Source organism: Equus caballus, chromosome 27 (genome assembly GCF_041296265.1).
Source record: "Equus caballus isolate H_3958 breed thoroughbred chromosome 27, TB-T2T, whole genome shotgun sequence".
NCBI classification, from domain to species: Eukaryota; Metazoa; Chordata; class Mammalia; order Perissodactyla; family Equidae; genus Equus; species Equus caballus.
The window spans coordinates 111,792-126,343 of NC_091710.1; positions in this window are offsets into that span (position 1 = coordinate 111,792).

Consider the following 14,552-nt stretch of genomic DNA (forward strand, 5'->3'; position numbering starts at 1 on the left):
GCTTCTATGCCATGTCCTACTTCGGCCTAGAGTTGCAAGGCTCAAAGTCCTGCCTTGACTCCTCAAGGGCAGACAGGCCCCACAGCGTGGGGCTTCAACCTCTTTAGGCCGCTAAGAAACAACTTGCTCTGCGCTGGTGTTTTACAGCCTACAGGGAACGAGTCTTACAAAGGCCTGTGAAACGCAGTTTCTTCCCAGCCCTGATGTGGCTGAAGTAGAACTTCTGCTCTGCCGGGTCCTACATGGCGCTAGAGCTGCAAGGCACAAAGTCCTGCCTTGTTTCCACAAGGGTAGACAAGTCCCTCAGGTCCAGCTTCCAGCTCTTTGGGAAGCTAAGAAACAACTCGCTCTGCACAGTGCTCTTACAGCCTACCGGGAACATCTCTTCCAAAGGCCTGTGAAACGCAGTTTCTTTGCAGGCCTGATCTGGCTGAAGTAGGGCTTCGGCTCTAGGTGTGCTACTTTCCCCTAGAGCTGAAAGGCACAACGTGCAGGCTTCTTTCCAAAGGGCGAGTTGGGCCCCACAGCATCTTGCTTCCAGCTCTTTGGGAAGCTAAGAAACAACTCGTTCTGCACAGTGCTCTTCCAACCAAGTGAGAACATCTCTTCCAAAGGAATGTGAAACGCAGTTTCTTTTCAGCCCTCATCTGGCTGAAGTAGAACTTCTGCTCTGCCATGTGCAACATGGCCCTAGAGATGCAAGGCACAAAGTCCTACCTTGTTTCACCAAAGGGAGACTAGTACCTCAGCGTCCAGCTTCCAGCTCTTGGAGCAGCTTTGAAACAGCTTGCTGTGCACAGGGCTCTTCCAGCCTACCTGGAAGATGTCTTACAAAGGCCTGTGAAACGCAGTTTCGTTGCAGGCCTGATCTGGCTGAAGTAGAACTTCTGCTCTGGGTGGGCCACATGGCCCTAGAGCTGAAAGGCACAACGTGCAGGCTTCTTTCCAAAGGGCGAGTTGGGCCCCACAGCATCTTGCTTCCAGCTCTTTGGGAAGCTAAGAAACAACTCGCTCTGCACAGTGCTCTTACAGCCTACCGGGAGCATCTCTTCCAAAGGCCTGTGAAACGCAGTTTCTTTGCAGGCCTGATCTGGCTGAAGTAGGACTTCTGCTCTGGGTGTGCCACATGGCCCTAGAGCTGAAAGGCACAACGTGCAGGCTTCTTTCCAAAGGGTGAGTTGGGCCCCTCAGCATCTTGCTTCCAGCTCTTTGGGAAGCTAAGAAACAACTCGCTCTGTACAGTGCTCTTACAGCCTAGCGGGAACATCTCTTACAAAGGCCTGTGAAACGCATTTTCTTTGCAGGCCTGATCTGGCTGAAGTGGAACTTTTGCTCTGGGTGTGCCACATGGCCCTAGAGCTGAAAGGCACAACGTGCAGGCTTCTTTCCAAAGGGAGAGTTGGGCCACACAGCATCTTGCTTCCAGCTCTTTGGGAAGCTAAGAAACAACTCGCTCTGCACAGTGCTCTTACAGCCTACCGGGAACATCTCTTCCAAAGGCCTGTGAAAGGCAGTTTCTTTGCAGGCCTGATCTGGCTGAAGTGGAACTTCTGCTCTGGATGTGCCACATTGACCTAGAGCTCAAAGACAAAACGTGCAGGCTTCTTAAAAAAGGGGGAGGTGGGACCCAGAGCATCTTGCTTCCATCTCTTTGTGAAGCGAAGAAAGAACTCGCTCTGCACAGCGCTCTTACAGCCTACCGGGAACATCTCTTCCGAAGGCCTGTGAAACACATTTTCTTTGCAGGCCTGATCTGGCTGAAGTAGAACTTCTGCTCTGGGTGTGCCACATGGCCCTAGAGCTGAAAGGCAAAACGTGCAGGCTTCTTTCCAAAGGGTGAGTTGGGCCCCTCAGCATCTTGCTTCCAGCTCTTTGGGAAGCTAAGAAACAACTCGCACTGTACAGTGCTCTTACAGCCTACCGGGAACATCTGTTACAAAGGCCTGTGAAACGCATTTTCTTTGCAGGCCTGATCTGGCTGAAGTGGAACTTTTGCTCTGGGTGTGCCACATGGCCCTAGAGCTGAAAGGCACAACGTGCACGCTTCTTTCCAAAGGGAGAGTTGGGCCGCAGAGCATCTTGCTTCCAGCTCTTTGGGAAGCTAAGAAACAACTCGCTCTGTACAGTGCTCTTACAGCCTACCGGGAACATCTCTTACAAAGGCCTGTGAAAGGCAGTTTCTTTGCAGGCCTGATCTGGCTGAAGTAGAACTTCTGCTCTGGGTGTGCCACATGGCCCTAGAGCTTTAAGACACAACGTGCAGGCTTCTTTCCAAACGGCGTGTTGGGCCCCAAAGCCTCTTGCTTCCAGCTCTTTGGGAAGCTAAGAAACAACTCGCTCTGCAGACCTCTCTTACAGCCAACCGGGAGCATCTCTTGCAAAGGCCTGAGAAATGCAGTTTCTTTGCAGGCCTTATCTCGCTGAGGTAGAACTGCTTCTATGCCATATCCTACTTCGGCCTAGAGTTGCAAGGCTCAAAGTCCTGCCTTGACTCCTCAAGGGCAGACAGGCCCCACAGCATGGGGCTTCAACTTCTTTAGGCCGCTAAGAAACAACTTGCTCTGCACTGGTGTTTTACAGCCTACAGGGAACGAGTCTTACAAAGGCCTGTGAAACGCAGTTTCTTCCCAGCCCTGATGTGGCTGAAGTAGAACTTCTGCTCTGCCGGGTCCTACATGGCGCTAGAGCTGCAAGGCACAAAGTCCTGCCTTGTTTCCACAAGGGTAGACAAGTCCCTCAGGTCCAGCTTCCAGCTCTTTCGGCAGCTAAGAAACAACTCGCTCTGCACAGTGCTCTTACAGACTACCGGGAACATCTCTTCCAAAGGCCTGTGAAACGCAGTTTCTTTGCAAGCCTGATCTGGCTGAAGTAGGACTTCTGCTCTGGGTGTGCTACGTTGCCCAAGAGCTGAAAGGCACTACGTGCAGGCTTCTTTCCAAAGGGCGAGTTGGGCCCCACAGCATCTTGCTTCCAGCTCTTTGGGAAGCTAAGAAACAACTCGCTCTGCACAGTGCTCTTACAGCCTACCGGGAGCATCTCTTCCAAAGGCCTGTGAAACGCAGTTTCTTTGCAGGCCTGATCTGGCTGAAGTAGGACTTCTGCTCTGGGTGTGCCACATGGCCCTAGAGCTGAAAGGCACAACGTGCAGGCTTCTTTCCAAAGGGTGAGTTGGGCCCCTCAGCATCTTGCTTCCAGCTCTTTGGGAAGCTAAGGAACAACTCGCTCTGTACAGTGCTCTTACAGCCTAGCGGGAACATCTCTTACAAAGGCCTGTGAAACGCATTTTCTTTGCAGGCCTGATCTGGCTGAAGTGGAACTTTGGCTCTGGGTGTGCCACATGGCCCTAGAGCTGAAAGGCACAACGTGCAGGCTTCTTTCCAAAGGGCGAGTTGGGCCCCACAGCATCTTGCTTCCAGCTCTTTGGGAAGCTAAGAAACAACTCGCTCTGCACAGTGCTCTTACAGCCTAGTGGGAACATCTCTTCCAAAGGCCTGTGAAACGCAGTTTCTTTGCAGGCCTGATCTGGCTGAAGTAGGACTTCTGCTCTGGGTGTGCTACTTTGCCCTAGAGCTGAAAGGCACAACGTGCAGGCTTCTTTCCAAAGGGCGAGTTGGGCCCCACAGCATCTTGCTTCCAGCTCTTTGGGAAGCTAAGAAACAACTCGCTCTGCACAGTGCTCTTACAGCCTACGGGGAACATCTCTTCCGAAGGCCTGTGAAACGCAGTTTCTTTGCAGGCCTGATCTGGCTGAAGTAGCACTTCTGCTCTGGGTGTGCTACTTTGCCCTAGAGCTGAAAGGCACAACGTGCAGGCTTCTTTCCAAAGGGCGCGTTGGGTCCCTCAGCATCTTGCTTCCAGCACTTTGGGAAGCTAAGAAACCACTCGCTCTGCACAGTGCTCTTACAGCCTATGGGGAACATCTCTTCCAAAGGCCTGTGAAACGCAGTTTCTTTGCAGGCCTGATCTGGCTGAAGTAGTACTTCTGCTCTGGGTGTGCTACTTTGCCCTAGAGCTGAAAGGCACAACGTGCAGGCTTCTTTCCAAAGGGCGAGTTGGGCCCCACAGCATCTTGCTTCCAGCTCTTTGGGAAGCTAATAAATAACTCGCTCTGCACAGTGCTCTTACAGCCTAGCGGGAACATCTCTTCCAAAGGCCTGTGAAACGCAGTTTCTTTGCAGGCCTGATCTGGCTGAAGTAGGACTTCTGCTCTGGGTGTGCTACTTTGCCCTAGAGCTGAAAGGCACAACGTGCAGGCGTCTTTCCAAAGGGCGAGTTGGGGCCCACAGCATCTTGCTTCCAGCTCTTTGGGAAGCTAAGAAACAACTCGCTCTGCACAGTGCTCTTACAGCCTACCGGGAGCATCTCTTGCAAAGGCCTGAGAAATGCAGTTTCTTTGCAGGCCTTATCTCGCTGAGGTAGAACTGCTGCTATGCCATGTCCCACATTGGCCTAGAGTTGCAAGGCTCAAAGTCCTGCCTTGACTCCTCAAGGGCAGACAGGCCCCTCAGCGTCGGGATGCCACCTTTTTGGGCAGCTAAGAAACAACTTGCTCTGCACTGGTGTTTTACAGCCTACAGGGAACGAGTCTTACAAAGGCCTGCGAAACGCTGTTTCTTCCCAGCCCTGATGTGGCTGAAGTAGAACTTCTGCTCTGCCGGGTCCTACATGGCGCTAGAGCTGCAAGGCACAAAGTCCTGCCTTGTTTCCACAAGGGTAGACAAGTCCCTCAGGTCCAGCTTCCAGCTCTTTCGGCAGCTAAGAAACAACTCGCTCTGCACAGTGCTCTTACAGCCTACCGGGAACATCTCTTACAAAGGCCTGCGAAATGCAGTTTCTTTGCAGGCCTGATCTGGCTGAAGTAGAACTTCTGCTCTGGGTGTGCTACGTTGCCCTGGAGCTGAAAGGCACAATCCGCAGGCTTCTTTCCAAAGGGCGAGTTGGGCCCCACAGCATCTTCCTTCCAGCTCTTTGGGAAGCTAAGAAACAACTGGCTCTGCAGACCTCTCTTACAGCCAACTGGGAGCATCTCTTGCAAAGGCCTGAGAAATGCAGTTTCTTTGCAGACCTTATCTCGCTGAGGTAGAACTGCTGCTATGCCATATCCTACCTTGGCCTAGAGTTGCAAGGCTCAAAGTCCTGCCTTGACTCCTCAAGGGCAGACAGGCCCCACAGCGTGGGGCTTCCACCTCTTTAGGCCGCTAAGAAACAACTTGCTCTGCACTGGTGTTTTACAGCTTACAGGGAACGAGTCTTACAAAGGCCTGTGAAATGCAGTTTATTCCAAGCCCTCATGTGGCTGAAGTAGAACTTCTGCTCTGCCGGGTCCTACATGGCGCTAGAACTGCAAGGCGCAAAGTCCTGCCTTGATTCCACAAGGGTAGACAAGTCCCTCAGGTCCAACATCCAGCTCTTTCGGCAGCTAAGAAACAACTCGCTCTGCATAGGGCTCCTACAGCCTACCGGGAACATGTCTTACAAAGGACTGCGAAACGCAGTTTCTTTGCAGGCCTGATCTGGCTGAAGTAAGTCTTCTGGTCTGGGTGTGCTACTTTGCCCTAGAGCTGAAAGGCACAACGTGCAGGCTTCTTTCCAAAGGGCGAGTTGGGCCCAAAAGCATCTTGCTTCCAGCTCTTGGGGAACCTAAGAAACAACTCGCTCTGCACAGTGCTCTTACAGCCTAGTGGGAACATCTCTTCCAAACGCCCGTGAAACGCAGTTTCTTTGAAGGCCTGATCTGGCTGTTGTAGGACTTCTTGTCTGGGTGTGCTACTTTGCCCTAGAGCTGAAAGGCACAACGTGCAGGTTTCTTTCCAAAGGGCGAGTTGGGCCCCACAGCATCTTGCTTCCAGCTCTTTGGGAAACTAAGAAACCACGCGCTCTGCAGAGTGCTCTTCCGGCCAACCGGGAACATCTCTTCCAAAGGCCTGTGAAACGCAGTTTCTTTGCAGGCCTGATCTGCCTGAAGTAGGACTTCTGCTCTCCGTGTACTACTTTGCCCTAGAGCTGAAAGGCGCAATGTGCAGGCTACTTTCCAAAGGGCGAGATGGGCCCCACAGCATCTTGCTTCCAGTTCTTTGGGAAGCTAAGAAACAACTCGCTCTGCACAGTGCTCTTACAGCCTACCGGGAACATCTCTTACAAAGGCCTGAGAAACGCAGTTTCTTTGCAGGCCTGATCTGCCTGAAGTAGGACTTCTGCTCTCCGTGTGCTACTTTGCCCTAGAGCTGAAAGGCGCAACGTGCAGGCTACTTTCCAAAGGGCGAGTTGGGCCCCACAGCATCTTGCTTCCAGCTCTTTGGGAAGCGAAGAAACAACTCGCTCTGCACAGTGCTCTTACAGCCTACCGGGAACATCTCTTCCAAAGGCCTGTGAAACGCAGTTTCTTCCCAGCCCTGATCAGGCTGAAGTAGAACTTCTGCTCTGCCGGGTCCTACATGGCGCTAGAGCTGCAAGGCTCAAAGTCTTGCCTTGTTTCCGCAAGGGTAGACAAGTCCCTCAGGTCCAGATTCCAGCTCTTTCGGCAGCTAAGAAACAACTCGCTCTGCACAGTGCTCTTACAGCCTACCGGGAACATCTCTTCCAAAGGCCTGTGAAACGCAGTTTCTTTGCAAGCCTGATCTGGCTGAAGTAGGACTTCTGCTCTGGGTGTGCTACATTGCCCTAGAGCTGAAAGGCACTACGTGCAGGCTTCTTTCCAAAGGGCGAGTTGGGCCCCACAGCATCTTGCTTCCAGCTCTTTGGGAAGCTAAGAAACAACTCGCTCTGCACAGTGCTCTTACAGCCTACCGGGAGCATCTCTTCCAAAGGCCTGTGAAACGCAGTTTCTTTGCAGGCCTGATCTGGCTGAAGTAGAACTTTGCTCTGGGTGTGCCACATTTCCCTAGAGCTGAAAGGCACAACGTGCAGGCTTCTTTCCAAAGGGCGAGTTGGGCCTCAGAGCATCTTGCTTCCAGCTCTTTGGGAAGCGAAGAAACCACTCGCTCTGCACAGTGCTCTTACAGCCTACCGGGAACATCTCTTCCAAAGGCCTGTGAAACGCAGTTTCTTTGCAGGCCTGATCTGGCTGAAGTAGAATTTCTGCTCTGGGTGTGCCACATGGCCCTAGAGCTGAAAGGCACAACATGCAGGCTTCTTTCCAAAGGGCGAGTTGGGCCCCACAGCATCTTGCTTCCAGCTCTTTGGGAAGCTAAGAAACAACTCGCTCTGCACAGTGCTCTTACAGCCTACCGGGAACATCTCTTCCAAAGGCCTGTGAAACGCAGTTTCTTCCCAGCCCTGATCAGGCTGAAGTAGAACTTCTGCTCTGCCGGGTCCTACATGGCGCTAGAGCTGCAAGGCACAAAGTCTTGCCTTGTTTCCGCAAGGGTAGACAAGTCCCTCAGGTCCAGATTCCAGGTCTTTCGGCAGCTAAGAAACAACTCGCTCTGCACAGTGCTCTTACAGCCTACCGGGAACATCTCTTACAAAGGCCTGTGAAACGCAGTTCCTATGCAGGCCTGATCTGGCTGAAGTGGAACTTCTGCTCTGGGTGTGCCACATGGCCCTAGAGCTGAAAGGCACAACGTGCAGGCTTCTTTCCAAAGGGAGAGTTGGGCCCCACAGCATCTTGCTTCCAGCTCTTTGGGAAGCTAAGAAACAACTCGCTCTGCACAGTGCTCTTACAGACTACCGGGAACATCTCTTCCAAAGGCCTGTGAAACGCAGTTTCTTTGCAGGCCTGATCTGGCTGAAGTAGAACTTCTACTCTGGGTGTGCCACATGGCCCTAGAGCTGAAAGGCACAACGTGCCGGCTTCTTTCCAAAGGGCGTGTTGGGCCCCAAAGCCTCTTGCTTCCAGCTCTTTGGGAAGCTAAGAAACAACTCGCTCTGCAGACCTCTCTTACAGCCAACCGGGAGCATCTCTTGCAAAGGCCTGAGAAATGCAGTTTCTTTGCAGGCCTTATCTGGCTGAGGTAGAACTGCTGCTATGCCGTGTCCTACATCGGCCTAGAGTTGCAAGGCTCAAAGTCCTGCCTTGACTCCTCAAGGGCAGATAGGCCCCACAGCGTGGGGCTTCCACCTCTTTGGGCAGCTAAGAAACAACTTGCTCTGCACTGGTGTTTTACAGCCTACAGGGAACGAGTCTTACAAAGGCCTGTGAAACGCAGTTTCTTCCCAGCCCTGATGTGGCTGAAGTAGAACTTCTGCTCTGCCGGGTCCTACATGGCGCTAGAGCTGCAAGGCACAAAGTCCTGCCTTGTTTCCACAAGGGTAGACAAGTCCCTCAGGTCCAGCTTCCAGCTCTTTCGGCAGCTAAGAAACAACTCGCTCTGCACAGTGCTCTTACAGCCTACCGGGAACATCTCTTCCAAAGGCCTGTGAAACGCAGTTTCTTTGCAAGCCTGATCTGGCTGAAGTAGGACTTCTGCTCTGGGTGTGCTACATTGCCCTAGAGCTGAAAGGCACTACGTGCAGGCTTCTTTCCAAAGGGCGAGTTGGGCCCCACAGCATCTTGCTTCCAGCTCTTTGGGAAGCTAACAAACAACTCGCTCTGCACAGTGCTCTTACAGCCTACCGGGAGCATCTCTTCCAAAGGCCTGTGAAACGCAGTTTCTTTGCAGGCCTGATCTGGCTGAAGTAGAACTTTGCTCTGGGTGTGCCACATTGCCCTAGAGCTGAAAGGCACAACGTGCAGGCTTCTTTCCAAAGGGCGAGTTGGGCCTCAGAGCATCTTGCTTCCAGCTCTTTGGGAAGCGAAGAAACCACTCGCTGTGCACAGTGCTCTTACAGCCTACCGGGAACATCTCTTACAAAGGCCTGTGAAACGCAGTTTCTTTGCAGGCCTGATCTGGCTGAAGTAGAATTTCTGCTCTGGGTGTGCCACATGGCCCTAGAGCTGAAAGGCACAACATGCAGGCTTCTTTCCAAAGGGCGTGTTGGGCCCCAAAGCCTCTTTCTTCCAGCTCTTTGGGAAGCTAAGAAACAACTCGCTCTGCAGACCTCTCTTACAGCCAACCGTGAGCATCTCTTGCAAAGGCCTGAGAAATGCAGTTTCCTTGCAGGCCTTATCTCGCTGAGGTAGAACTGCTGCTATGCCGTGTCCCACATTGGCCTAGATTTGCAAGGCTCAAAGTCCTGCCTTGACTCCTCAAGGGCAGACAGGCCCCTCAGCGTGGGGATGCCACCTCTTTGGGCAGCTTAGAAACAACTTGCTCTGCACTGGTGTTTTACAGCCTACAGGGAACGAGTCTTACAAAGGCCTGCGAAACGCTGTTTCTTCCCAGCCCTGATGTGGCTGAAGTAGAACTTCTGCTCTGCCGGGTCCTACATGGCGCTAGAGCTGCAAGGCACAAAGTCCTGCCTTGTTTCCACAAGGGTAGACAAGTCCCTCAGGTCCAGCTTCCAGCTCTTTGGGAAGCTAAGAAACAACTCGCTCTGCACAGTGCTCTTACAGCCTACCGGGAACATCTCTTCCAAAGGCCTGTGAAACGCAGTTTCTTTGCAGGCCTGATCTGGCTGAAGTAGGGCTTCTGCTCTGGGTGTGCTACTTTGCCCTAGAGCTGAAAGGCACAACGTGCAGGCTTCTTTCCAAAGGGCGAGTTGGGCCCCACAGCATCTTGCTTCCAGCTCTTTGGGAAGCTAAGAAACAACTCGTTCTGCACAGTGCTCTTCCAACCAAGTGAGAACATCTCTTCCAAAGGAATGTGAAACGCAGTTTCTTTTCAGCCCTCATCTGGCTGAAGTAGAACTTCTGCTCTGCCATGTGCAACATGGCCCTAGAGATGCAAGGCACAAAGTCCTGCCTTGTTTCACCAAAGGGAGACTAGTACCTCAGCGTCCAGCTTCCAGCACTTGGAGCAGCTTTGAAACAGCTTGCTGTGCACAGGGCTCTTCCAGCCTACCTGGAAAATGTCTTACAAAGGCCTGTGAAACGCAGTTTCGTTGCAGGCCTGATCTGGCTGAAGTAGAACTTCTGCTCTGGGTGGGCCACATGGCCCTACAGCTGAAAGGCACAACGTGCAGGCTTCTTTCCAAAGGGCGAGTTGGGCCCCACAGCATCTTGCTTCCAGCTCTTTGGGAAGCTAAGAAACAACTCGCTCTGCACAGTGCTCTTACAGCCTACCGGGAGCATCTCTTCCAAAGGCCTGTGAAACGCAGTTTCTTTGCAGGCCTGATCTGGCTGAAGTAGGACTTCTGCTCTGGGTGTGCCACATTGACCTAGAGCTGAAAGGCACAACGTGCAGGCTTCTTTCCAAAGGGTGAGTTGGGCCCCTCAGCATCTTGCTTCCAGCTCTTTGGGAAGCTAAGAAACAACTCGCTCTGTACAGTGCTCTTACAGCCTAGCGGGAACATCTCTTACAAAGGTCTGTGAAACGCATTTTCTTTGCAGGCCTGATCTGGCTGAAGTGGAACTTTGGCTCTGGGTGTGCCACATGGCCCTAGAGCTGAAAGGCACAACGTGCAGGCTTCTTTCCAAAGGGAGAGTTGGGCCACACAGCATCTTGCTTCCAGCTCTTTGGGAAGCTAAGAAACAACTCGCTCTGCACAGTGCTCTTACAGCCTACCGGGAACATCTCTTCCAAAGGCCTGTGAAACGCAGTTTCTTTGCAGGCCTGATCTGGCTGAAGTGGAACTTCTGCTCTGGATGTGCCACATTGACCTAGAGCTCAAAGGCACAACGGGCAGGCTTCTTAAAAAAGGGGGAGGTGGGACCCAGAGCATCTTGCTTCCAGCTCTTTGGGAAGATAAGAAAGAACTCGCTCTGCACAGCGCTCTTACAGCCTACCGGGAACATCTCTTACGAAGGCCTGTGAAACGCAGTTTCTTTGCAGGCCTGATCTGGCTGAAGTAGAACTTCTGCTCTGGGTGTGCTACATTGCCCTAGAGCTGAAAGGAACAACGTGCAGTCTCAGTTCCAAAGGGCGATTTGGGGCCCAGAGAATCTTGCTTCCATCTCTTTGTGAAGCGAAGAAACAACTCGCTCTGCACAGTGCTCTTACAGCCTACCGTGAACATCTCTTCCAAAGGCCTGTGAAACGCATTTTCTTTGCAGGCCTGATCTGGCTGAAGTAGAACTTCTGCTCTGGGTGTGCCACATGGCCCTAGGGCTGAAAGGCAAAACGTGCAGGCTTCTTTCCAAAGGGTGAGTTGGGCCCCTCAGCATCTTGCTTCCAGCTCTTTGGGAAGCTAAGAAACAACTCGCTCTGTACAGTGCTCTTACAGCCTACCGGGAACATCTGTTACAAAGGCCTGTGAAACGCATTTTCTTTGCAGGCCTGATCTGGCTGAAGTGGAACTTTTGCTCTGGGTGTGCCACATGGCCCTAGAGCTGAAAGGCACAACGTGCACGCTTCTTTCCAAAGGGAGAGTTGGGCCGCAGAGCATCTTGCTTCCAGCTCTTTGGGAAGCTAAGAAACAACTCGCTCTGCACAGTGCTCTTACAGCCTACCGGGAACATCTCCTACAAAGGCCTGTGAAAGGCAGTTTCTTTGCAGGCCTGATCTGGCTGAAGTAGAACTTCTGCTCTGGGTGTGCCACATGGCCCTAGAGCTTTAAGACACAACGTGCAGGCTTCTTTCCAAACGGCGTGTTGGGCCCCAAAGCCTCTTGCTTCCAGCTCTTTGGGAAGCTAAGAAACAACTCGCTCTGCACAGTGCTCTTACAGCCTACCGGGAGCATCTCTTGCAAAGGCCTGAGAAATGCAGTTTCTTTGCAGGCCTTATCTCGCTGAGGTAGAACTGCTGCTATGCCATATCCTACCTTGGCCTAGAGTTGCAAGGCTCAAAGTCCTGCCTTGACTCCTCAAGGGCAGACAGGCCCCACAGCGTGGGGCTTCAACCTCTTTAGGCCGCTAAGAAACAACTTGCTCTGCGCTGGTGTTTTACAGCCTACAGGGAACGAGTCTTACAAAGGCCTGCGAAACGCTGTTTCTTCCCAGCCCTGATGTGGCTGAAGTAGAACTTCTGCTCTGCCGGGTCCTACATGGCGCTAGAGCTGCAAGGCACAAAGTCCTGCCTTGTTTCCACAAGGGTAGACAAGTCCCTCAGGTCCAGCTTCCAGCTCTTTCGGCAGCTAAGAAACAACTCGCTCTGCACAGTGCTCTTACAGCCTACCGGGAACATCTCTTACAAAGGCCTGCGAAATGCAGTTTCTTTGCAGGCCTGATCTGGCTGAAGTAGAACTTCTGCTCTGGGTGTGCTACGTTGCCCTGGAGCTGAAAGGCACAATCCGCAGGCTTCTTTCCAAAGGGCGAGTTGGGCCCCACAGCATCTTCCTTCCAGCTCTTTGGGAAGCTAAGAAACAACTGGCTCTGCAGACCTCTCTTACAGCCAACTGGGAGCATCTCTTGCAAAGGCCTGAGAAATGCAGTTTCTTTGCAGACCTTATCTCGCTGAGGTAGAACTGCTGCTATGCCATATCCTACCTTGGCCTAGAGTTGCAAGGCTCAAAGTCCTGCCTTGACTCCTCAAGGGCAGACAGGCCCCACAGCGTGGGGCTTCCACCTCTTTAGGCCGCTAAGAAACAACTTGCTCTGCACTGGTGTTTTACAGCCTACAGGGAACGAGTCTTACAAAGGCCTGTGAAATGCAGTTTATTCCAAGCCCTCATGTGGCTGAAGTAGAACTTCTGCTCTGCCGGGTCCTACATGGCGCTAGATCTGCAAGGCGCAAAGTCCTGCCTTGATTCCACAAGGGTAGACAAGTCCCTCAGGTCCAACATCCAGCTCTTTCGGCAGCTAAGAAACAACTCGCACTGCATAGGGCTCCTACAGCCTACCGGGAACATGTCTTACAAAGGACTGCGAAACGCAGTTTCTTTGCAGGCCTGATCTGGCTGAAGTAAGTCTTCTGGTCTGGGTGTGCTACTTTGCCCTAGAGCTGAAAGGCACAACGTGCAGGCTTCTTTCCAAAGGGCGAGTTGGGCCCCACAGCATCTTGCTTCCAGCTCTTGGGGAACCTAAGAAACAACTCGCTCTGCACAGTGCTCTTACAGCCTAGTGGGAACATCTCTTCCAAACGCCCGTGAAACGCAGTTTCTTTGAAGGCCTGATCTGGCTGTTGTAGGACTTCTTGTCTGGGTGTGCTACTTTGCCCTAGAGCTGAAAGGCACAACGTGCAGGTTTCTTTCCAAAGGGCGAGTTGGGCCCCACAGCATCTTGCTTCCAGCTCTTTGGGAAGCTAAGAAACCACTCGCTCTGCAGAGTGCTCTTCCGGCCAACCGGGAACATCTCTTCCAAAGGCCTGTGAAACGCAGTTTCTTTGCAGGCCTGATCTGCCTGAAGTAGGACTTCTGCTCTCCGTGTGCTACTTTGCCCTAGAGCTGAAAGGCGCAACGTGCAGGCTACTTTCCAAAGGGCGAGATGGGCCCCACAGCATCTTGCTTCCAGTTCTTTGGGAAGCTAAGAAACAACTCGCTCTGCACAGTGCTCTTACAGCCTACCGGGAACATCTCTTACAAAGGCCTGAGAAACGCAGTTTCTTTGCAGGCCTGATCTGGCTGAAATAGAACTTCTGCTCTGGGTGTGCTACGTTGCCCTGGAGCTGAAAGGCACAATCCGCAGGCTTCTTTCCAAAGGGCGAGTTGGGCCCCACAGCATCTTGCTTCCAGCTCTTTGGGAAGCTAAGAAACCACTCGCTCTGCAGAGTGCTCTTACGGCCAACCGGGAAAATCTCTTCCAAAGGCCTGTGAAACGCAGTTTCTTTGCAGGCCTGATCTGCCTGAAGTAGGACTTCTGCTCTCCGTGTGCTACTTTGCCCTAGAGCTGAAAGGCGCAACGTGCAGGCTACTTTCCAAAGGGCGAGTTGGGCCCCACAGCATCTTGCTTCCAGCTCTTTGGGAAGCGAAGAAACAACTCGTTCTGCACAGTGCTCTTACAGCCTACCGGGAGCATCTCTTCCAAAGGCCTGTGAAACGCAGTTTCTTTGCAGGCCTGATCTGGCTGAAGTAGGACTTCTGCTCTGTGTGTGCCACATGGCCCTAGAGCTGAAAGGCACAACGTGCACGCTTCTTTCCAAAGGGAGAGTTGGGCCGCAGAGCATCTTGCTTCCAGCTCTTTGGGAAGCTAAGAAACAACTCGCTCTGCACAGTGCTCTTACAGCCTACCGGGAACATCTCTTACAAAGGCCTGTGAAAGGCAGTTTCTTTACAGGCTTGATCTGGCTGAAGTAGAACTTCTGCTCTGGGTGTGCCACATGGCCCTAGAGCTTTAAGACACAACGTGCAGGCTTCTTTCCAAACGGCGTGTTGGGCCCCAAAGCCTCTTGCTTCCAGCTCTTTGGGAAGCTAAGAAACAACTCGCTCTGCAGACCTCTCTTACGGCCAACCGGGAGCATCTCTTGCAAAGGCCTGAGAAATGCAGTTTCTTTGCAGGCCTTATCTCGCTGAGGTAGAACTGCTTCTATGCCATATCCTACTTCGGCCTAGAGTTGCAAGGCTCAAAGTCCTGCCTTGACTCCTCAAGGGCAGACAGGCCCCACAGCGTGGGGCTTCCACCTCTTTAGGCCGCTAAGAAACAACTTGCTCTGCACTGGTGTTTTACAGCCTACAGGGAACGAGTCTTACAAAGGCCTGTG